Here is a 24398-nt window from a genome sequence, read left to right on the forward strand (position 1 = left end):
TGGCTGTAGAGACCGATCCGGGGTGCAGTGTGGGCAGCAGCAAGTGGCTGTAGAGACCGATCCGGGGTGTAGTGTGGGCAGCAGCAAGTGGCTGTAGAGACCGATCCGGGGTGTAGTGTGGGCAAGAGCAAGTGGTGGCTGTAGAGACCGATCCGGGGTGCAGTGTGGGCAGCAGCAAGTGGCTGTAGAGACCGATCCGGGGTGTAGTGTGGGCAGCAGCAAGTGGCTGTAGAGACCGATCCGGGATGTAGTGTGGGCAGCAGCAAGTGGCTGTAGAGACCGATCCGGGATGTAGTGGGGGCAGCAGCAAGTGGCTGTAGAGACCGATCCGGGGTGTAGTGTGGGCAGCAGCAAGTGGCTGTAGAGACCGATCCGGGATGTAGTGTGGGCAGCAGCAAGTGGCTGTAGAGACCGATCCGGGGTGCAGTGTGGGCAGCAGCAAGTGGCTGTAGAGACCGATCCGGTGTGCAGTGTGGGCAACAGCAAGTGGTGGCTGTAGAGACCGATCCGGGGTGCAGTGCGGGCAGCAGCAAGTGGCTGTAGAGACCGATCCGGTGTGCAGTGTGGGCAACAGCAAGTGGTGGCTGTAGAGACTGATCCGGGGTGCAGTGCGGGCAGCAGCAAGTGGCTGTAGAGTCCGATCCGGGGTGTAGTGTGGGCAACAGCAAGTGGCTGTAGAGACCGATCCGGGGTTCAGTGCGGGCAACAGCAAGTGGTTGCTGTAGAGACCGATCCAGGGTGTAGTGTGGGCAACAGCAAGTGGCTGTAGAGACCGATCCGGGGTGCAGTGTGGGCAACAGCAAGTGGTGGCTGTAGAGACCGATCCGGGGTGCAGTGTGGGCAGCAGCAAGTGGTGGCTGTAGAGACCGATCCGGGGTGTAGTGTGGGCAACAGCAAGTGGTGGCTGTAGAGACCGATCCGGGGTGTAGTGTGGGCAACAGCAAGTGGTTGCTGTAGAGACCGATCCAGGGTGTAGTGTGGGCAAGAGCAAGAGGTGGCTGTAGAGACTGATCCGGGGTGTAGTGTGGGCAAGAGCAAGAGGTGGCTGTAGAGACCGATCCAGGGTGTAGTGTGGGCAAGAGCAAGAGGTGGCTGTAGAGACCGATCCGGGGTGTAGTGTGGGCAACAGCAAGTGGTGGCTGTAGAGACCGATCCGGGGTGTAGTGTGGGCAAGAGCAAGAGGTGGCTGTAGAGACCGATCCAGGGTGTAGTGTGGGCAAGAGCAAGAGGTGGCTGTAGAGACCGATCCAGGGTGTAGTGTGGGCAAGAGCAAGTGGCTGTAGAGACCGATCCGGGGTGCAGTGTGGGCAACAGCAAGTGGCTGTAGAGACCGATCCGGGGTGCAGTGTGGGTAAGAGCAAGTGGTGGCTGTAGAGACCGATCCGGGGTGCAGTGTGGGCAACAGCAAGTGGCTGTAGAGACCGATCCGGGGTGCAGTGTGGGCAACAGCAAGTGGCTGTAGAGACCGATCCGGGGTGTAGTGTGGGCAACAGCAAGTGGTGGCTGTAGAGACCGATCCGGGGTGCAGTGTGGGCAGCAGCAATTGGTGGCTGTAGAGACCAATCCGGGGTGCAGTGTGGGCAACAGCAAGTGGTGGCTGTAGAGACCGATCCGGGGTGTAGTGTGGGTAAGAGCAAGTGGTGGCTGTAGAGACCGATCCGGGGTGTAGTGTGGGCAACAGCAAGTGGTGGCTGTAGAGACCGATCCGGGGTGTAGTGTGGGCAGCAGCAAGTGGTGGCTGTAGAGACCGATCCGGGGTGTAGTGTGGGCAACAGCAAGTGGCTGTAGAGACCGATCCGGGGTTCAGTGCGGGCAACAGCAAGTGGTTGCTGTAGAGACCGATCCAGGGTGTAGTGTGGGCAAGAGCAAGAGGTGGCTGTAGAGACTGATCCGGGGTGTAGTGTGGGCAACAGCAAGTGGTGGCTGTAGAGACCGATCCGGGGTGCAGTGTGGGCAACAGCAAGTGGTGGCTGTAGAGACCGATCCGGGGTGCAGTGTGGGCAACAGCAAGTGGTGGCTGTAGAGACCGATCCGGGGTGCAGTGTGGGCAACAGCAAGTGGTGACTGTAGAGACCGATCCGGGGTGCAGTGTGGGCAACAGCAAGTGGTGACTGTAGAGACCGATCCGGGGTGCAGTGTGGGCAACAGCAAGTGGTGGCTGTAGAGACCGATCCGGGGTGCAGTGTGGGCAACAGCAAGTGGTGGCTGTAGAGACCGATCCGGGGTGCAGTGTGGGCAACAGCAAGTGGTGGCTGTAGAGACCGATCCGGGGTGCAGTGTGGGCAACAGCAAGTGGTGACTGTAGAGACCGATCCGGGGTGCAGTGTGGGCAACAGCAAGTGGTGGCTGTAGAGACCGATCCGGGGTGCAGTGTGGGCAACAGCAAGTGGTGGCTGTAGAGACCGATCCGGGGTGCAGTGTGGGCAACAGCAAGTGGTGGCTGTAGAGACCGATCCGGGGTGCAGTGTGGGCAACAGCAAGTGGTGGCTGTAGAGACCGATCCGGGGTGCAGTGTGGGCAACAGCAAGTGGTGACTGTAGAGACCGATCCGGGGTGCAGTGTGGGCAACAGCAAGTGGTGGCTGTAGAGACCGATCCGGGGTGCAGTGTGGGCAACAGCAAGTGGCTGTAGAGACCGATCCGGGGTGCAGTGTGGGCAACAGCAAGTGGTGGCTGTAGAGACCGATCCAGGGTGTAGTGCGGGCAACAGCAAGTGGCTGTAGAGACCGATCCGGGGTGCAGTGTGGGCAGCAGCAAGTGGCTGTAGAGACCGATCCGGGGTGCAGTGTGGGCAGCAGCAAGTGGTGGCTGTAGAGACCGATCCGGGGTGCAGTGTGGGCAGCAGCAAGTGGTGGCTGTAGAGACCGATCCGGGGTGTAGTGTGGGCAACAGCAAGTGGTGGCTGTAGAGACCGATCCGGGGTTCAGTGCGGGCAACAGCAAGTGGTTGCTGTAGAGACCGATCCAGGGTGTAGTGTGGGCAAGAGCAAGAGGTGGCTGTAGAGACTGATCCGGGGTGTAGTGTGGGCAACAGCAAGTGGTGGCTGTAGAGACCGATCCGGGGTGCAGTGTGGGCAACAGCAAGTGGCTGTAGAGACCGATCCGGGGTGCAGTGTGGGCAACAGCAAGTGGTGGCTGTAGAGACCGATCCAGGGTGTAGTGCGGGCAACAGCAAGTGGCTGTAGAGACCGATCCGGGGTGCAGTGTGGGCAACAGCAAGTGGCTGTAGAGACCGATCCGGGGTGCAGTGAGGGCAACAGCAAGTGGTGGCTGTAGAGACCGATCCGGGGTGCAGTGTGGGCAAGAGCAATTGGTGGCTGTAGAGACTGATCCGGGGTGCAGTGTGGGTAAGAGCAAGTGGCTGTAGAGACCGATCCGGGGTACAGTGTGGGCAACAGCAAGTGGCTGTAGAGACCGATCCGGGGTGCAGTGTGGGCAACAGCAAGTAGCTGTAGAGACCGATCCAGGGTGCAGTGTGGGCAGCAGCAAGTGGTGGCTGTAGAGACCGATCCGGGGTGCAGTGTGGGTAAGAGCAAGTGGCTGTAGAGACCGATCCAGGGTGCAGTGTGGGCAACAGCAAGTGGTGGCTGTAGAGACCGATCCGGGGTGCAGTGTGGGCAGCAGCACGTGGTGGCTGTAGCGACCGATCCGGGGTGCAGTGTGGGCAACAGCAAGTGGCTGTAGAGACCGATCCGGGGTGCAGTGTGGGCAACAGCAAGTGGCTGTAGAGACCGATCCGGGGTGCAGTGAGGGTAAGAGCAAGTGGTGGCTGTAGAGACCGATCCGGGGTGCAGTGTGGGCAACAGCAAGTGGCTGTAGAGACCGATCCGGGGTGCAGTGTGGCCAACAGCAAGTGGCTGTAGAGACCGATCCGGGGTGTAGTGTGGGCAACAGCAAGTGGTGGCTGTAGAGACCGATCCGGGGTGCAGTGTGGGCAACAGCAAGTGGCTGTAGAGACCGATCCGGGGTGTAGTGTGGGCAGCAGCAAGTGGTGGCTTTAGAGACCGATCCGGGGTGCAGTGTGGGCAGCAGCAATTGGTGGCTGTAGAGACCGATCCGGGGTGCAGTGTGGGCAACAGCAAGTGGCTGTAGAGACCGATCCGGGGTGTAGTGTGGGCAGCAGCAAGTGGTGGCTTTAGAGACCGATCCGGGGTGCAGTGTGGGCAACAGCAAGTGGCTGTAGAGACCGATCCGGGGTGTAGTGTGGGCAACAGCAAGTGGCTGTAGAGACCGATCCGGGGTGCAGTGTGGGCAGCAGCAAGTGGCTGTAGAGACCGATCCGGGGTGCAGTGTGGGCAACAGCAATTGGTGGCTGTAGAGACCGATCCGGGGTGCAGTGTGGGCAGCAGCAATTGGTGGCTGTAGAGACCGATCCAGGGTGTAGTGTGGGCAACAGCAAGTGGATGTAGAGACCGATCCGGGGTGTAGTGTGGGCAGCAGCAAGTGGTGGCTGTAGAGACTGATCCAGGGTGCAGTGTGGGCAAAAGCAAGTGGCTGTAGAGACCGATCCGGGGTGCAGTGTGGGCAGCAGCAATTGGTGGCTGTAGAGACCGATCCGGGGTGCAGTGTGGGCAACAGCAAGTGGTGGCTGTAGAGACTGATCCGGGATGCAGTGTGGGCAGCAGCAATTGGTGGCTGTAGAGACCGATCCGGGGTGTAGTGTGGGCAACAGCAAGTGGCTGTAGAGACCGATCCGGGGTGCAGTGTGGGCAAGAGCAAGTGGCTGTAGAGACCGATTCGGGGTGCAGTGTGGGCAGCAGCAAGTGGCTGTAGATACCGATCCGGGGTGCAGTGTGGGCAACAGCAATTGGTGGCTGTAGAGACCGATCCGGGGTGTAGTGTGGGCAACAGCAAGTGGCTGTAGAGACCGATCCGGGGTGTAGTGTGGGCAGCAGCAATTGGTGGCTGTAGAGACCGATCCGGGGTGCAGTGTGGGCAGCAGCAATTGGTGGCTGTAGAGACCGATCCGGGGTGTAGTTTGGGCAACAGCAAGTGGTGGCTGTAGAGACCGATCCGGGGTGCAGTGTGGGCAACAGCAAGTGGTGGCTGTAGAGACCGATCCGGGGTGCAGTGTGGGCAGCAGCAATTGGTGGCTGTAGAGACCGATCCGGGGTGCAGTGTGGGCAGCAGCAATTGGTGGCTGTAGAGACCGATCCAGGGTGCAGTGTGGGCAGCAGCAATTGGTGGCTGTAGAGACCGATCCGGGGTGCAGTGTGGGCAGCAGCAATTGGTGGCTGTAGAGAGCGATCCGGGGTGTAGTGTGGGCAACAGCAAGTGGTGGCTGTAGTTACCGATCCGTGGTGCAGTGTGGGCAGCAGCAATTGGTGGCTGTAGAGACCGATCCGGGGTGTAGTGTGAGCAACAGCAATTGGTGGCTGTAGAGACCGATCCGGGGTGCAGTGTGGGCAGCAGCAATTGGTGGCTGTAGAGACCGATCCGGGGTGTAGTGTGGGCAGCAGCAAGTAGCTGTAGAGACCGATCCGGGGTGCAGTGTGGGCAACAGCAATTGGTGGATGTAGAGACCGATCCAGGGTGCAGTGTGGGCAGCAGCAATTGGTGGCTGTAGAGACCGATCCGGGGTGTTGTGTGGGCAACAGCAAGTGGCTGTAGAGACCGTTCCGGGGTGTAGTGTGGGCAGCAGCAATTGGTGGCTGTATAGACCGTTCCGGGGTGCAGTGTGGGCAGCAGCAATTGGTGGCTGTAGAGACCAATCCGGGGTGTAGTGTGGGCAAGAGCAAGTGGTGGCTGTAGAGACCGATCCGGGGTGTAGTGTGGGCAACAGCAAGTGGTGGCTGTAGAGACCGATCCGGGCTGCTGTGTGGGCAGCAGCAATTGGTGGCTGTAGAGACCGATCCGGGGTGCAGTGTGGGCAGCAGCAATTGGTGGCTGTAGAGACCGATCCGGGGTGCAGTGTGGGCAGCAGCAATTGGTGGCTGTAGAGACCGATCCGGGGTGTAGTGTGGGCAACAGCAAGTGGTGGCTGTAGAGACCGATCCGGGGTGTAGTGTGGGCAGCAGCAATTGGTGGCTGTAGAGACCGATCCGGGGTGCAGTGTGGGCAAGAGCAAGTGGTGGCTGTAGAGACCGATCCGGGGTGTAGTGTGGGCAGCAGCAAGTGGTGGCTGTAGAGACCGATCCGGGGTGCAGTGTGGGCAAGAGCAAGTGGTGGCTATAGAGACCGATCCGGGGTGCAGTGTGGGCAACAGCAAGTGGTGGCTGTAGAGACCGATCCGGGGTGTAGTGTGGGCAAGAGCAAGTGGTGGCTGTAGAGACCGATCCGGGGTGCAGTGTGGGTAAGAGCAAGTGGCTGTAGAGACCGATCCGGGGTGTAGTGTGGGCAGCAGCAATTGGTGGCTGTAGAGACCGATCCGGGGTGTAGTGTGGGCAGCAGCAATTGGTGGCTGTAGAGACCTATCCGGGGTGTAGTGTGGGCAAGAGCAAGTGGCTGTAGAGACCGATCCGGGGTGCAGTGTGGGCAACAGCAAGTGGCTGTAGAGACCGATCTGGGGTGCAGTGTGGGCAACAGCAAGTGGTGGCTGTAGAGACCGATCCGGGGTGCAGTGTGGGCAGCAGCAATTGGTGGCTGTAGAGACCGATCCGGGGTGTAGTGTGGGCAGCAGCAAGTGGCTGTAGAGACCGATCCGGGGTGCAGTGTGGGCAGCAGTAAGTGGTGGCTGTAGAGACCGATCCGGGGTGTAGTCTGGACAGCAGCAAGTGGCTCTAGAGACCGATCCGGGGTGCAGTGTGGGCAGCAGTAAGTGGTGGCTGTAGAGACCGATCCGGGGTGTAGTGTGGGCAGCAGCAAGTGGTGGCTGTAGAGACCGATCCGGGGTGCAGTGTGGGCAAGAGCAAGTGGTGGCTATAGAGACCGATCCGGGGTGCAGTGTGGGCAACAGCAAGTGGTGGCTGTAGAGACCGATCCGGGGAGTAGTGTGGGCAAGAGCAAGTGGTGGCTGTAGAGACCGATCCGGGGTGCAGTGTGGGTAAGAGCAAGTGGCTGTAGAGACCGATCCGGGGTGTAGTGTGGGCAGCAGCAATTGGTGGCTGTAGAGACCGATCCGGGGTGTAGTGTGGGCAGCAGCAATTGGTGGCTGTAGAGACCTATCCGGGGTGTAGTGTGGGCAAGAGCAAGTGGCTGTAGAGACCGATCCGGGGTGCAGTGTGGGCAACAGCAAGTGGCTGTAGAGACCGATCCGGGGTGCAGTGTGGGCAACAGCAAGTGGTGGCTGTAGAGACCGATCCGGGGTGCAGTGTGGGCAGCAGCAATTGGTGGCTGTAGAGACCGATCCGGGGTGCAGTGTGGGCAGCAGCAATTGGTGGCTGTAGAGACCGATCCGGGGTGTAGTGTGGGCAGCAGCAAGTGGCTGTAGAGACCGATCCGGGGTGCAGTGTGGGCAGCAGTAAGTGGTGGCTGTAGAGACCGATCCGGGGTGTAGTCTGGACAGCAGCAAGTGGCTCTAGAGACCGATCCGGGATGCAGTGTGGGCAGCAGTAAGTGGTGGCTGTAGAGACCGATCCGGGGTGCAGTGCGGGCAACAGCAAGTGGTGGCTGTAGAGACCGATCCGGGGTGCAGTGTGGGCAGCAGCAATTGGTGGCTGTAGAGACCGATCCGGGGTGCAGTGCGGGCAACAGCAAGTGGTGGCTGTAGAGACCGATCCGGGGTGCAGTGTGGGCAGCAGCAATTGGTGGCTGTAGAGACCGATCCGGGGTGCAGTGTGGGCAAGAGCAAGTGGTGGCTGTAGAGACCGATCCGGGGTGTAGTGTGGGCAAGAGCAAGTGGTGGCTGTAGAGACCGATCCGGGGTGCAGTGTGGGCAGCAGCAAGTGGTGGCTGTAGAGACCGATCTGGGGTGTAGTGTGGGCAAGAGCAAGTGGCTGTAGAGACCGATCCGGGATGCAGTGAGGGCAGCAGCAAGTGGCTGTAGAGACCGATCCGGGGTGCAGTGTGGGCAGCAGCAAGTGGTGGCTGTAGAGACCGATCCGGGGTGCAGTGTGGGCAAGAGCAAGTGGTGGCTGTAGAGACCGATCCGGGGTGCAGTGTGGGCAGCAGCAAGTGGCTGTAGAGACCGATCCGGGGTGTAGTGTGGGCAACAGCAAGTGGTGGCTGTAGAGACCGATCCGGGGTGCAGTGTGGGCAACAGCAAGTGGTGGCTGTAGAGACCGATCCGGGGTGTAGTGTGGGCAACAGCAAGTGGCTGTAGAGACCGATCCGGGGTGCAGTGTGGGCAAGAGCAAGTGGTGGCTGTAGAGACCGATCCGGGGTGTAGTGTGGGCAACATCAAGTGGTGGCTGTAGAGACCGATCCGGGGTGTAGTGTGGGCAACAGCAAGTGGCTGTAGAGACCGATCCGGGGTGCAGTGTGGGCAAGAGCAAGTGGTGGCTGTAGAGACCGATCCGGGGTGCAGTGTGGGCAGCAGCAAGTGGTGGCTGTAGAGACCGATCCGGGATGCAGTGTGGGCAGCAGCAAGTGGTGGCTGTAGAGACCGATCCGGGGTGTAGTGTGGGCAGCAGCAAGTGGTGGCTGTAGAGACCGATCCGGGGTGCAGTGTGGGCAGCAGCAAGTGGCTGTAGAGACCGATCCGGGGTGCAGTGCGGGCAACAGCAAGTGGTGGCTGTAGAGACCGATCCGGGGTGCAGTGTGGGCAAGAGCAAGTGGCTGTAGAGACTGATCCGGTGTGCAGTGTGGGCAGCAGCAAGTGGCTGTATAGACTGATCCGGGGTGCAGTGTGGGCAAGAGCAAGTGGCTGTAGAGACCGATCCGGGGTGCAGTGTGGGCAGCAGCAAGTGGCTGTATAGACTGATCCGGGGTGCAGTGTGGGCTAGAGCAAGTGGTGGCTGTAGAGACCGATCCGGGGTGCAGTGTAGGCAAGAGCAAGTGGCTGTAGAGTCCGATCCGGGATGCAGTGTGGGCAACAGCAAGTGGCTGTAGAGACCGATCCGGGGTGCAGTGTGGGCAAGAGCAAGTGGCTGTAGAGACCGATCCTGGGTGCAGTGTGGGCAAGAGAAAGTGGTGGCTGTAGAGACCGATCCAGGGTGCAGTGCGGGCAACAGCAAGTGGTGGTTGTAGAGACCGATCCGGGGTGCAGTGTGGGCTGCAGTAAGTGGTGGCTGGCTCTTTTCGTTGTCCAGTTTCTTCTCCCACAAGTACCACTCGTTCTCTATGGCAAGCAGAGGTGATTCTCGTGTAGTGACACACCCTCTTGAACAGAATTCTTGCAGCTCTATAAAACCCTGGTTAAACCATACTTGTGATACAGTGTTTTCATTCTGCTCCCCTCATTATAGGAAGGGTGTGGAAGCTTTCGAGAGGGTGCAGAGGAGATTTTCCAGCATGCTGCCTGGACTAGAGGGCATGGCTTATGAGGACAGGTTGAGTGATTTAGGGCTTTTCTCTTTGGAGTGAAGGAGGATGAGAGGTGACAATAGAGATGTATAGGATGAAAAGTGGCATAGATCGAGTGGACAGCCAGAGACTTTTTCCCATAGCATGAATGGCTAAAACAAGGGGACATAAGTTTAAGGTGATTGGAGGAAAGTTTTGGCGGAATGTCAGAGGTAGGTTTTTTAACACAGAGTGGTAGGTCTGTGGCATACCCTGCTATGACTGGTGGTAGAGATGGATACATTAGGGGCATTTAAGAAACTCTGAGACAGGTAAAAATGATGGAATATAGAGAGCCATATCAAAGGGAAGGGTTTGATTGATCTTGGAGTAGGTTAAAAGGTCAGCACAGCATTGTGGGCTGAAGGGCCTGTACTGTGCTGGAATATTTTATGTCCCATGTTGCCAGTTTACACAAAGAACTCTAGTTTGAAATAGAGCTTACGACCAACTCTTTTCTTGTGATGCAGAAGCAGGAAACAGATGTGCGGCCTCTGTCCCAGGAGATCTTTGAACTACTACGTCACCAGCGGCTCTCTACCCACAGTGGACGGTGCAATGATGGCAGACCAGGGCAGTACTCATCTCTGCTCGGTAAGGAAAGCAAAACCTGAAATTCTGAAATGTCTTTCAGCTTTTCTGTACTTCCCAGTGCACATTACAAATAGCTGTGCTCGCTGTAATGCTGAGGAAGTATTTCAATAATCTATTTATCGCAAATGCAATGGGTGTAGAGGAGGCCACATTCAAGTTGGAGGAGCAACACCTCATCTTCCATTTGGGTAGTGTCTAAGGGGATGGCATGAACATCAATTTGTCTTTCTGGTAATTTCTCCCCCACTCCCGTGCTCTCTCATATTTCATTTCCCATTCTGCTTCCCCCTTCACCACTTCCTCTTCTCCACTGCTGTCTGACACTTTCCTCTGGTTCCCCTCCTCCTTCCCTTGTCCAAGATCCACTGTCCTTTTCAATCGGATTCCTTCTTCTTCAGCCCTTTACTTCTTCCACCTATCACCTCCCAGCCTTTCACTTCATCACCCCCCTCCTAACCACCCACCTTCCCCAGACCTGATGTAAGGTTTCCTCAAAATGTCAACTCTTCATTTCCCCTCCACAGATGTTGCCTGACCTGATTTCCTCCAACATTTTTTGTGTGTAACCCCAGATATGGTGTCTCTAGGAAGATGACTGAGTTGGAGAATATTGCCTTGCTGGTCTTTCACACGTACTGACTACCTGGGGGGTGCGCTGTGTGCACTATTTAATCTTTTGTCCTGCTCTGCTGCAGAAGCCCTTAATCTAGAACTTTCCGGGAGCCACCAGCCGCTTGGAACCCAGAAGTGCTTTAGACCACTGCTATTCGACCAAAGTCGTGGGGAAGAAGGGAGGCCTTCATCACCAAAGGAGAGCTTGACCAAAGGACAAGACTCAGAGACCGCAGGCAGGTGAGGTCCCAGTACACGGCCATGGTGGGTACAGCCTCAGAATAAAGGGATGCCCTGGTGAATAGCGATAAGGTGAGATTTCTTTAGCCAAACAAATTCTGTGGAATTAGTTGCCACAGTGAACTGTGAAGACCTCTAGTGAAGGCCTCATTGGGTGTATTAAAGGCAGAAATTGATAGGTTCTTGATTGGTAATGGGGTTAAGGGTCACAGGGAGAAAACAGAAGAATGGTGTTGAAAATAAAGTCAGTAATAATTAAATAGTGGAGTGGACTCGATGGGTCAAATGACCCGATTCTGCTCCTGAATGGTATGGACCTATGGACTGTTGAAGGAGGGTAAGAGGTGACTTTATAGAGATGTATAAGATAATAAGAGTGCTCAGCCAGTGAAGAAGTTGCCCCTGATGTCCCTATTAAATCTCTCACCTGTATTTTTAAACCTATGCTCTCTTTAATTGAGCACCCCCTCCCTGGGAAAAAGACAATGTGCTTTCACCCTGTCTATGACCCTCATGATCTTATTTACCTCCAAATGATCACCCCTCAGTCTCCTATGTTCCAGAGAATAAAGTCCCAGTCCACACCACCTCTTTTTGTAACTCAGGCCCTCGAGTCCAGGCAACACCCTGGGAAATAGGGTGATTTAAAATGGAGGTTGATAGGTTCTTGATTAGTCAAGGCGTCAAGGTTTACGGGGAGAAGGCAGGAGATTGGAGTTGAATACGATAATAAATCAGTCATGATCAATGAATCAAAACTTGATGGGCTGAATGGTCTGATTTTTCTCCTATGTCTTAAATCTTTTCTGCACTCTGATTCTGTTGGCATTGTATCTCAGTAATGTTTAGAGAGAAGTAGGCATTGGGTTGGTGGAGTTGTGTGGATAGTGCAGAAAAGGTGTTCCCAACTTCTTTATGCCATGGCCCAATACCATTTTCAGCAAGGGGTATGTGGAGCCCAGGCTGGGAACTCCTGGTGTTGTATGTAGGTTTCACTGAGACGTGGACTGGATGCAGAGCTGGGCTGACAAGTGGCAGATGGAGTTCAGTGCAGATAACGTGTGAAGTGGTTCACTTTGAAAGGTTGGACTCGAAGACAGAGTACCTCCCCCCCCTTTCTACTTTCCGCAGGGATTGCTCCCTACGCAACTCCCTTGTCCATTCGTCATCCCCCCCATCCCTTCCCACCGATCTCCCTCCTGGCACTTATCCTTGTAAGCGGAACAAGTGCTACACCTACCCTTACACTTCCTCCCTCACCACCATTCAGGGCCCCAGACAGTCCTTCCAGGTGAGGCGACACTTCACCTTTGAGTCGGCTGGTGTGGTATACTGCGTCCGATGCTCCCGGTGTGGCCTTTTATATATTGGTGAGACCCGACGCAGACTGGGAGACCGTTTTGCTGAACACCTACGCTCGGTTCGCCAGAGAAAGCAGGATCTCCCAGTGGCCACACATTTTAATTCCATGTCCCATGCCCATTCTGATATGTCTATCCATGGCCTCCTCTACTGTCAAAATGAATCCAAACTCAGGTTGGAGGAACAACACCTTATATACCGGCTGGGTAGCCTCCAACCTGATGGCATGAACATTGACTTCTCTAACTTCCGTTAATGCCCTTCCTCCCCTTCTTACCCCATCCCTGACCTATTTAGTTGTTTGCCTGTTTTCCATCTCCCTCTGGTGCTTCCCCCTCTTCTTTCTCCCAAGGCCTCCCGTCCCATGATCCTTTCCCTTCTCCAGCTCTGTATCACTTTCGCCAATCACCTTTCCAGCTCTTAGCTTCATCCCACCCCCTCCAGTCTTCTCCTATCATTTCGCATTTCCCCCTCCCCCCACTACTTTCAAATCTCTTACTATCTTTCCTTTCAGTTAGTCCTGACGAAGGGTCTCGGCCTGAAACGTCGACAGTGCTTCTCCCTATGGATGCTGCCTGGCTTGCTGCATTCCACCAGCATTTTGTGTGTGTTGTACAGAGTTAGTGGCAGGATTCCTGGCAGTGGGTAGAAACAAAGAGATCTGGGGGTCCATGTCCATCGATCCCTCAAAGTTGCAGCAATGGGTTGATGGGATGGTTAAGAAGGCTTACTGTATGTTGGTCTTCATTAGTCAGGAGATCGAGTTCAAGAGCCACAGGGTAATGCTGCAGCTCTATAAAACTCAGGTTAGACTACACTTGGAGTATTGTGTTCATTTCTTGTCTCCTCATGTTGGGAAAGATGTGGAAGATTTGGAGAGGGTGCAGAGGATGTTTACCTGGTTTCAAGAGCATATGAGGAAAATTGAGTGAGCGAGGGCTTGAGGGAGGAGCTGGAAGGGGACACTGGCAGAGAGCAATGGTTGGAGTTTCTGGGAGCTATTTGAAAGGCACAAGAAGAGGAAGTATTCAGAAAGCAGGATGATGCAACCGTGGCTGATAAGGGAAGTCAAAGCCAACATAAAAGCAAAAGAGAGGGCACGTAATAGATCAAAAATTAATGGGAAGTTAGAGAATTGCAACATTTTTAAAAACCAACAGAAGGCAACTAAAAGCAACATCCTTCCTAGTTCCAGTACCCAAGAAGACATGTCCCACCATGACCAGTGACTACACACATTAGGAAATCATTAGCAAGACTGGTCCTGACACACCTCTAGACCAGGGGTGTCAAACTCATTTTAGGTCACGGGCCGGATTGAGCAAAATGCAGCTTCATGCGGGCCGGATCAGTCGGACGCGTGCGAACGCAGCTTTCGTTGCCTCTGTTTTTTCAGCCTGCTCTCATGTGTCTCAGTCTCTGCTATAACTACAAAGTGTTACACTTTACAAATTCCGTTTCTTATGAAGAAGACTGCCGAATAAACACTAAAAACCCTGAAAACCTGGTACCTGAATAAACTCAGCATTAGCCATATCATACGCCATAGGTGCTTCGATTACTGGGGTCAGCTTTAATAGTAATTAGATATTATCTCACGGGCCAAAGATAATTCCACCGTGGGCCAAATCCGGCCTGCGGGCCTTGAGTTTGACATATATGCTCTAGATCACTGTAAGTCAATCTCTGGACCCCTTGCAGTTTGCTTACCAACCACGTATTGAGGATGCTGTTATCTTCCTGCTTCAACGGGCTTACACCCATCTGGATGAGCCAGGCAGCACTGTGAGAATCAAGTTCTCTGATTTCTCCAGTGCTTTTAACACCATATGACCTGCTTTATTAGGAAGTAAAGTCATGGGGGTGCAGGTGGATGCTCCACTAGTGTCCCAGATTACAGACAACCTGTCCAGACGGACACAGTATGTGAGATTGCAGAGCTGTCTATCAATTACTGTGGTTAGCAGCACAGGGACACCTCAGGGGACTGTCCTGTCCCCCTTTCCTGTTCACTGTCTATACCTCTGACTTCAGATACAACTCGGAGTCCTGCCACCCACCCTCAGAAGTTCTCAGGCGATTCGGCAGTTGTGGGCTGTATCAGCCGGGGCCAAGAGGATGAGTACAGAAGAGTGGTGGAGAGCTTGGTTGAGTGGTGTGGGCTGGATCACCTGCAGCTCAACAACACTAAGACAAACGAGTTGGTGGTTGACTTCAGGAAGGTGAAAACACCCTGCATTCCCATCTCCATCGAGGAAACGGGTGTGGAAGTCATCCGGGACTACAAATACCTGGGAACTCACCTGGACAATAAACTGCACTGGACTAAAAATACAGGGGCTCTGTACAAGAAGGGACAGAGTTGACTGTACTTCCTGAGCAGGCTCCTGTCATTCAACGTCTGCAGTACTATGCTGCAGATGTTCTACAACTCAGTGGTGGCCAGCATTCTATTCTGCACTGTGGTCTGCTGGGGCAGCAGGAAGAGAGCAGCTGTCACCAAGAAGATGGATAAGCTCGTCAGGAAGGCTGGTTCTGTTCTGGGGGTGGAACTGGATTCTCTGGGGTTGTGTCTGAGAGGAGGATGCCGCAGAAGCTACGGAGCGTTATGGACAATCCCTCTCACTCTTCCATGACATCCTGGGCAAACAGAGGAGCACCTTTTGTAACAGTCGGATTCCACCGAGGTACACCACTGATCCTTTCTCCCCAGGGCTATAAGACTCTACAACTCCTCCTCCTTCAGTATATGGTTTCATTGCACATCTGTATTTTGCACTATTACTTCTTAATGCACATTTTGTATTCTTTTTCATACCTCAATGCTTACATTTTGTATTTTAAAATATATATTTCTGACTGCGCAATCTTGCAGTAATAATTTCCTTTGGGATAAATAAACCTTGATCTTGTCTTAAAAAACCATAAGGAGGGTTAAAGATGGAATACAAGGTAAGCTGGCCAATAATATCAAAAACTATACCAACGTTTTTTCAGATATACTGCACAACGAGTAAAAGAAAAGTGAGAGTAGATATTGGACTGCTGGAAAATAGTGCTGAAGAGATAGTAATGGGGGATGGAAATGGCATTCAAACGGAATAAGTATTATGCATCACACCCATGGGTACTCGCATGGGTCTCAGCTGTGCCTGTCTGGTTGTTGGCTACATGGAACAGTCTATGTTCCAAGCCTACAATGGTGACCGTCCCATACTTTCCCCATGCTACATCGACGACCTGTGCTAAGCTCGTCAATTTCATTCACCTGGCTTCCAACTTCCACACTGTCCTACCTGATCCATTTCTGCCACCTCCCTCCCTTTTCTCAATCTCACTATCTCTATTTCTCTGGAGACAGCTTATCCACTGATGTCTATCATAAACCCACAGACTCTCACAATTTTCTGGACTATACCTCTTCCCACCCAGTTTCTTGTAAAAACACTATCCCCTTCTCTCAATCTCTCCGTCTCCACCACATCAGCTCTTACGATGAGGCTTTTCATTCTAGAACGGAGATGTCCTCCTTTTTCAAAGAAAGGGCCTTCCCTTCCTCCACCATCAATGCTGCCCTCAACCACATCTCTTCCATTTCACGCAGGTCTGCTCTTACCCCATCCTCCTGCCACCCCACCAGGGTTAGGGTTCCTCTTGTCCTCACCTACCACTCCACCAGCCTCCACATCCAGCACATAATTTTCCTAAGCTTCCGCCATCCCCAACAGGATCCCACCACCAAGCACATCCTTCCCCCCCACCCCCGCCAACTTTTTGCTTTCTGCAGGGATTGCTCCCTACGCGACTCCCTTGTTCATTCATCTCCCCCCCCCACTAATCTCCCTCCTGTCACTTATCCTTGCAAGCAGAACAAGTGCTACACCTGCCCCTATAACTCCTCCCTCACTACTATTCAGGGCCCTAAACAGTCCTTCCAGATGAGGTGACATTTCACCTGTGAGTCTGTTAGGGTCATTTACTGTGTCTGGTGCTCCCGGTGTGGCCACCTGTACATCGGTGAGACCTGACGTAGATTGGGAGACCGCATTGCTGAGCACCTGTGCTCTGTCTGCCAGAAAAAGTGGGATCTCCCAGTGGCTACCCATTTTAAATCCACTTCCCATTCCCACTCTGATATGTCAATCCATTGCATCCTCTACTGTCGTGATGAGGCCACACTCAGGTTGGAGGAACAACACCTTATACAGGCAGTCCCCGGGTTACGTATGAGTTCTGTTCCTGAATCCGTCTTTAAGTTGGATTTTTACGTAAATCGGAACAAGTACATCTGGTATTATTTAGCGTCAGTTAGTCAAACGTTTGTCTTAGTATATAGTATATATTTTACCTTTCTATGCATATAAAACACTTAAGAAACGTAAGTATTCCAATAATTAAACCACTGCGTTGCTTAGTAATAATTGTAGCTTTCATCGGGGCAGAGCCTTTCACATGCTCCGTTATTCTCACTTTATCCGTTATCCTTTAAAATTGTTCCGATTGTTGACCGACTGTAGCCTAACGCTTTTCCAATGACCGATGGCGTTTCATCTCTTTCCAAACGCTTTATTAATTCCACTTTATTTTCAATCGTGATCGCTTCCCGTCAATGGAACAGAAACACTGCGGGCGGTGGGTCCCGATCTGTGCCGGCTCCCGAGGTCCGCTGGGTCCTAAGGACCACAGCAGTGAATTCCCCGGGTCCTTAACTGCACCGCACTGAGACAGGCTAAATGGGACAAGTGGGGGCTGTCACGAGGAAATCTGCAGATGCTGGAAATTCAAACAACACACACAAAATGCTGGTGGAACACAGCAGGCCAGGCAGCATCTATAGGGAGAAGCGCTGTAAGCAGGGAGCAGTGCTGGGTTTGGGTATTTGATCCTCCACAATATTCCACGTGGGAATTTAAACTGGAGGTGGCAGTGTTTTTTTTTTACAAGGTCGAGTTGCGAGCTCGACATCAACCTGGCATGGGTGGTACGGGAGTCACTGGATTGACATCAACCCGGCACGGGAGTGGTCTGTCACTAAATCGAACTCGGGAACCTCCGTTCTCTAGCCCAGTGCTGATCTGACTGCACCACCAGCCGACTGGAACGGGGGTGGGGGGGCGGGGTCAGTGTGAATCTTACTAAGAAAATTTTAAGCCAAATACAAAGTTAAACACTCAACACAATGTCAACGGCAACAACTTAAAATGGCGGACGGCGTTTTCCTTCCTCGGTTCGTAAGTACAAGTTGTCTTTGTAACTCGGGGACTACCTGTATTCCACCTGGGTAGCCTCCAACCTGATGGCATGAACATCGATTCCTCAAACTTCCAGGAATGCTCTCCACCCTTCAACATTTCCCATCCCCTTTTCCCTCTCTCACCTTATCTTCTCACCTTCCTCTGCTGAGGAAGGTTGGATAGATTTTTTTGCATATTAGGGGAATTAAGGGTTATGGGGAAAAGGTAGGTTGGTAGAGATGAGTCCATGGCCAGATTGACCATGATCTTATTGAATGACGGAGCAGGCTCAATGGGCCAGATGGCCTACTCCTGCTCCTATTTATTATGTTATTGAGTTCTTAATTTCTTATGCTCCTCCCCCTTTTCTTTCTTCCATGACCTTCTGCATCTTTCACCAATCAACTTCCTGGCTCTTTACTTCTTCCCTCCCCCTTCAGGTTTCCCCTATCACCTTGTGTTTCTCTCTGCCCTCCCCCACCTTTTAAATCTACTCCTCAGCTTTTTTCCTCCAATCCTGCTGAACAGTCTCGGCCCGAAACACCGACAATACTCTTTACCATAGATGCTGCCTGGACTGCATGAACCTTCACTTTGGAAGACATGAGCAGTATGCTGGAAGTTTGAAAGTATCAAGAGGCAGGAGAGAGTACTTTTGCTATTACTAGGGAGATGGTGATGGGAAACGGAACGGTTTGAAGGTAGATAAGTTATCTGGACCTGACGGACTACACCTCAGGGTTTTAAAAGAAGTTGCTGAAGAGATTGTGGAGGCATTAGTAATGATCTTTCAAGAATCAATAAATTTTGGAGTACTGGAAAATTGCAAATGTTACTCCACTCTTCAGACAGGGAGAGAGGCAGAAGAAAGGAAGTTATAGCCCTGTTAGCCTGACCTCAGTGGTTGGGAAGATGTTGGAGTTGATTGCTAAGGATATGATTTTGGTGTACTTGGAGGCACATGACAAAATAGGCCAAAGTCAGCATTGTTTCCTTAAGGGAAAATCTTGCCTGTGACAAATCTGTTGGAATTCTTTGATGAAATAACAAGCCGGATAGATAAAGGAGAATTGGTGGATGATGTACACTTGGATTTTCAGAAGGCCTTTGACAAGGTGCCACACGAGGCTGCTTGACAAGCTATGAGCCCATGGTATTACAGGAAAGATTCTAGCATGGAAAAAAACAGTGGCTGATTGGCAGGAGGCAAAGAGTTGGAAATAAAAGGAGCCTTTTCTGTTTGATTGCCAGTGACTGGTGGTGTTCCACAGAGGTCCGTGTTGGGATCACTTCTTTTTACGTTGTATGTCAATGATTTGGCTGAAAAAATTGATGGCTTTGTGGCCAAATTTGCAGATGGTATGAATATAGATGGAGGGGTAGGTAGTGTTGAGGAAGCTGGGGGTCTGTAGAAGGAAAATGGACAAAGAAGTGGCAGATGGAATATAATGTCGGGAAGTGTATGGTCATGCACTTTGGTAGAAGGAATAAAAGCGTAGACTATTTTCTAAGTGGAGAGAAAATTGCAAAAGGATTTGAGAGTGTGCAGGGTTCCCTAAAGGTTAATTTGCAAGTTGAGTTGATGGTGAGGAAGGAAAATGCGATGTTAGCATTCATTTCAAGAGGACTAGAATATAAAAGCAAGGATGTAATGTTGAGAATTTATAAAGCACTTCAGGTAAGCAGATTTTGGGCCCCTTTTCTAAGTAAGGATATGCTAAAATTTGGGTGTGTTCAAAGGATGCTGATGAGAATGATTTTGGGAATGAAAGGGTTATTATATGAGGAGTGTTTGATGGGCCTGTACTTACTGGAGTTTCAAAGAATGAGGGGAATCTCACTGAAACCTACAGAATGTTGAAAGGGCTTGAGAGAGTGGATATGGAGAGAATATTTCCTATGGTGGGAGAGTCTAGGACCAGAGGACACAATCTCAGAATAGAGGGACATCCATTTAGATTGGAGATGAGGAGGAAGTTCTTTAGCCAGTAGGTGATGAATCTGTAGAATTCATTGCCACAGGTGGCTGTGGTGGTCAGGTCATTCAGGAGAATGGGGTTCAGGAGAATGGGGTTGAGAGGGATGTGGATCAGCCATGATCAAATGTCAGAGCAGCCTCAAAGGGCCGGAAGTCCGAATTCTATTCCATTGTCTTATGGATAGGTTCTTGATTAGTCAGAGCATCAAAGGTTATGGGAAGCAGGCAGGAGAATGAATGGGGTTAAGAAGGATAATAGATCAGTCATGTTGGAATGGCTGATTAGTCTTGATGGGCCAAATGGCTTCATTCTGCTCCTATGTCTTATGGTCCGATCTCAGAGACACAGTTTAAACTGTGATCCTGACTACAATGCCCTGCTGCATTCGCTCAGTACCATGTTGGGTGTGAGGGCTTTAATTATTGGCTTGGTTCCCTTGGATGGGATTCAGAACCAGTCCCCTGACTTTAAAGTGAATGTCCCAGTGAGTGAAGACTGACTGGTTACAGGAAGCTGGTTGCTCTCAGAATTCTTCTGCCAACTCGGGTAATTTATTTTGTTACTGTTTTTTTTTAACCACAAGGAACAGCGTGGGTGGATCCCGGTCCCAGGAGTTGGATGTGAAGCAAAGACTGAGCCCAGAAGCTGAAGAACAGCTTCCCCCCACTGCCGTGAGTCTCTACATTCCTAATTTCTCCAAAAAATTAAGAATCAATCCAAAGAATTCCTAATTAGTCCATCAAGGACATATCAGAATCAGGTTTAATATCACCGGCATATGTCATGAAATTTGTTGACTGTTCTATATACAGAAAGATGCCAGAAAAGGCCCAGTAACACCATGAAGGATCCCACCCACCCCGCTCATGGAATGTTTGTCCCACTCCCATCAGGGAGAGGGTTTGGAGCATCCACATCAGGACCACCAGACTCAAAAACAGATACTTTCCCCAAGCAGTGAGTTTGATCAACACCTCCACCCACTAACCCACCCCTAAACACCCCCAACCACCAATACTTCATTATTTCCCTACAGTCACCTTATGTACAGACACCCCTGCGGCTAGAGTCACTTGATGGACAGACAAACAATTTGTATATAAGCTATCTTATGTATTTATATTTATTATGTTTTTATTATTATTGTGCTCTTTATCTTATTGTGTTTCTTTTGTGCTGCATCGGATCCGGAGTAACAACTATTTCACGCTCCTTTACACTTGTGTACAGGAAATGACATTAAACGATCTTGAATCTCTTGAATGTTGAATTTTTAAATGCTGACAGTTACTAGGGCAACATGATCCAAATGCAGAATCCTTGAAATTCTTTATCCATGTTTGGATTATGTCCCCTATGACTATCCATTGTGGAGGTTTCAAGTTCAAGTTTATGTTATCTGACTGTACATATATACAACCCAACATTCCTCTGGACCACGGTCACGCACAATACATATATACAACCCAACGAAACAACATTCCTCTGGACCATGTTGTACCCATAAAGCACATATCACACACAGCACATAAATCAAAATATTACCATAGGTAAGTTAATAAATGTAATTCCACATGAATGTCATGTGTAGCAGATGTAAACAATAGACGGCTCGCTGTCCTAGTGATGAGACCTCAGTGGTGGCAGGGTATTCATTAGTCTCAGAGACTGAGGGAAAAAGCTGTTACCTAGTCAGGCAGTCCAAGTCCTGATGCTCTTGTACCTCCTTCCTGATGGTAGTGGGTCAAAGGAATTGTGAAATGAGTGGTAGGGTCCTCAAAAATGTCTCAGGCCTTTTGTCTGCAACACTGCCGGTAAATGTCACAAATGGGGGAGGAGATCCCCATACTGTCTCCTCTGTAGGGTCTTGTGGCCCAATGCTTTGCAGCTTTCACACCACACAATGATACAGACAGACAGGGCACTCCACAGGGCGTGGGCTGTTTATATACAGTAACAACTGATCCGTATCCAACTGTACATGCCTGTTTGACCAGCTGACCCCATGATGTCCTCTTGGACCGAAAGGCCGGGCACACTCAATTTCATCATGGCAGCAGTATGTTGGAGCACAATTAAGATGGTAGCAACAGTCAAAGATTAGCTTTATTTATCACTTGTGGTGGTGGTTGTCCATCATATCTGATGATAACAAGAAACCTGTGCTGGAGTTTTAGACTGGAAAAGCCACTATACTGGGGCAGCTCAGATTTCGGGTTCAGTGGTATGATTCACCATCACAGTTGGGGTCTTTCGTGGTTGTAGTGGATGACCATGATTACTTCTGTACCTTGTCATGCCCTCCACTCTCCATGGAGTGTTACAGAGCCACCTTCCTGGCCGTTGGATCTCACTGTAACTCTCATCTGCCCTGTCCAATGGAGCTGACTTTGCATGTTAGGACAGTCATTTGTACACTGAAACATACAGTGAAATGAATTGATTGCATCAACAACCAAAACATAGTCCAAAGATGTGCTGGGGAGAGCCTGTAAGTGTGGCCACACTTCCATGCAAACGTAGCTTACCCAAAACTTACTAACCCTAACCCTTTGGAATGTGGAGGAACTGATGCACCATCAATAACTCTCCGAGACGTGAGGCGAGATATCGGCTTTTATTGACTGGAAGAAAGAACAAGCAGCAATTGACCACCATGCTACATCCTGGAGACTGAGGCCGGGCTCAGGCCCCAATCGCCTTTATACTGGAGTCTGTGGGAGGAGCCACGGTCAGTGGGAGGAGCCACAGGAGCAGTCAGCGGGGGGGGCGTGTCCAGACAGGTATATGTAGTTCACCACAGGAACCCATGTGGTCGCAGGGAGAACGTACAAGCTCCTTACAGAAAGTGGCGGGAACTGAACACCAATCGGTGTTGTTGACACTGTAAAGTGTTAACCACTACGCCACTGTGCTGCCAAACAGTCAAGTCAACATCACTTGGTACAAGAGGTCTACCCTTCTCATCATACATGAGCTGACCCCTTGGGTAGGTTGTGCTTTTAATCCCACTTCCTCCCTCCATTCCCCAATCCTTGCAAACACCTCCTTGTGCAGATTTTCTCATTTCCTTTGGAAAAGCATTTCCTTCTGCAGACTTCCTCTGATCCCTTTTGGAAAGTTCCCTGTTATCTCTGCTTCTACCAGCAGAGGGCTATGAGGAGGCAAGGGTTAGATTAAAAGAGAAAAAGGTTAGCACAACATAGACTTTATTCCCTGGAGTGTAGGAGAATGAGGGGAAATTTGATAGAAGTATACAAAATTATGAGGGTTGTAGACATGGTAAATGCCGGCAGGCTTTTTCCACTGAGGTTGGGTGAGACTAGAACTAAAGGTCATGCATTAAGACTGAAAGGTGAAATGTTTAAGGTGAACATGAGGGGGAGTTTCTTCACTCAGAGGGTGGTGAGAGTGTGGAACAAGCTGCCAGCACAAGTGGTGGATGCAGGTTCGATTTCAACACTCAACAGAAATTTGGATAGGTACATGGATGAGGGGATATGGAGGGCTCTGTTTAATTAGGAATAGGCAGATCAATAGTTTTGCAAGGACTAGATGGGCTGAAGGGCCTGTTACTGTGCTGTAGTGTTCCATGTTCCATGTTCTATGTAATGGGAAGAAAGCAGGAGACTGGGGTTGAGAGAAAAAAATAATCAGCCATAATGGGGCGAATGGCCTAATTCTGCTTGAATGTCTTATGATTTGATGGCCTAGCTCCAATCATCAGCAGGAGCACCACAGGCTGCAAGCTATCTGCCCCATGGTTCTCTATGGAGGTCCACACCATGTTGAAGGTCGTTTTTGTGCCCAGGGAAGTCGGAGATTTACTGGCCACTCTTTCCTCTGTTTCTCCATAACCTCTCCACTGCCTCCTCGAGCAGTCATCCTCCAGAGTGTTGACCTTGACTGGCTGCAGTGTCAGTCTTTGTGTCTTGTATCATGCTCATGGGGCTGAGAGAGAAAATAAATCAGCCATGATCGAATTATTATTATTTTTTAAATTTAGCAACATAGCATGGAGTACTTCCCTTCTGGCCCTTAGAGCTGCACTGCCCAGTTTAACCCTGGCCTAATCACAGGACAACTTACAATGACCAATTAATATACTGGTATGTCTTTGGACTGTGGGAGAAAACCAGAGCACATAGACGAAACCCACACGGTCACGCGGAGAAAACACAAACTCCTTACAGAGGACATCAGAATTGAATTAGGAGTTTGTGAAGATTCAGCATGACATCTAAAATTTTGACAAACTTCTATAGATGTATGGTGGAGAGTATATTGCTGCATCATGGCCTGGTATGGAAACACCAATGTCCTTTAATAGAAAATCCTACAAAAAGTAGTGGACACAGCCCAGTCTATCCAGAGTAAAACCTCCCCATCATTGAGCATATCTACATGGAGTGTCGTTGCAGGAAAGCAGCATCCATCATCGGGGACTGCACCCCCCCCCCCACCCCCAGGTCATGTTCTCTTCTCACTGCTGTCATCATGAAAGAAGTACAGGAGCATCAGGACCCACACCACCAGGTTCAGGAACAGTTATTACCCCTCAACCATCAGGCTCTTGAACCAGAGTGGAGAACTTCACTGAACTTCACTTGCTCTGTCACAGAACTGTTCCCACAACCTATGGGGCAATCATGAGGAAATCTGCAGATGATGGAAATTCAAACAACACACACAAAATGCTGGTGGAACACAGCAGGCCAGGCAGCATCTATAGGGAGAAGCGCTGTCGACGTTTCGGGCCGAGACCATCCATCAGGACTAACTGAAAGGAAAGATACTAAGAGATTTGAAAGTAGGAGGGGGAGGGGGAAATGCGAAATGATAGGAGAAGACCGGAGGGGGTAGGATGAAACTAAGAGCTGGAAAGGTGATTGGCAAAAGTGATACAGAGCTGGAGAAGGGAAAGGATCATGGGACGGGAGGCCTCGGGAGAAAGAAAGGGGGAGGGGAGCACCAGAGGGAGATGGAGAACAGGCAGAG

The 24398-nt window shown here is 51.5% G+C and overlaps 1 protein-coding gene across 1 annotated transcript in view; it reads left to right on the top strand.

Moving 5' to 3' along the window:
- Positions 1 to 24398, top strand: part of mrvi1 (murine retrovirus integration site 1 homolog) — a 253637-nt gene that overhangs the window by 80957 nt on the left and 148282 nt on the right. The window contains exons 2-4 of the mRNA XM_073049956.1: positions 9850 to 9973; positions 10669 to 10825; positions 19984 to 20071. The gene's annotated coding sequence lies outside the window, so the exon portion shown is untranslated. The remainder of the gene's footprint in view (positions 1 to 9849; positions 9974 to 10668; positions 10826 to 19983; positions 20072 to 24398) is intronic.

The sequence above is a fragment of the Hemitrygon akajei genome, chromosome 6, assembly GCF_048418815.1.
Source record: "Hemitrygon akajei chromosome 6, sHemAka1.3, whole genome shotgun sequence".
Taxonomy (NCBI): Eukaryota; Metazoa; Chordata; class Chondrichthyes; order Myliobatiformes; family Dasyatidae; genus Hemitrygon; species Hemitrygon akajei.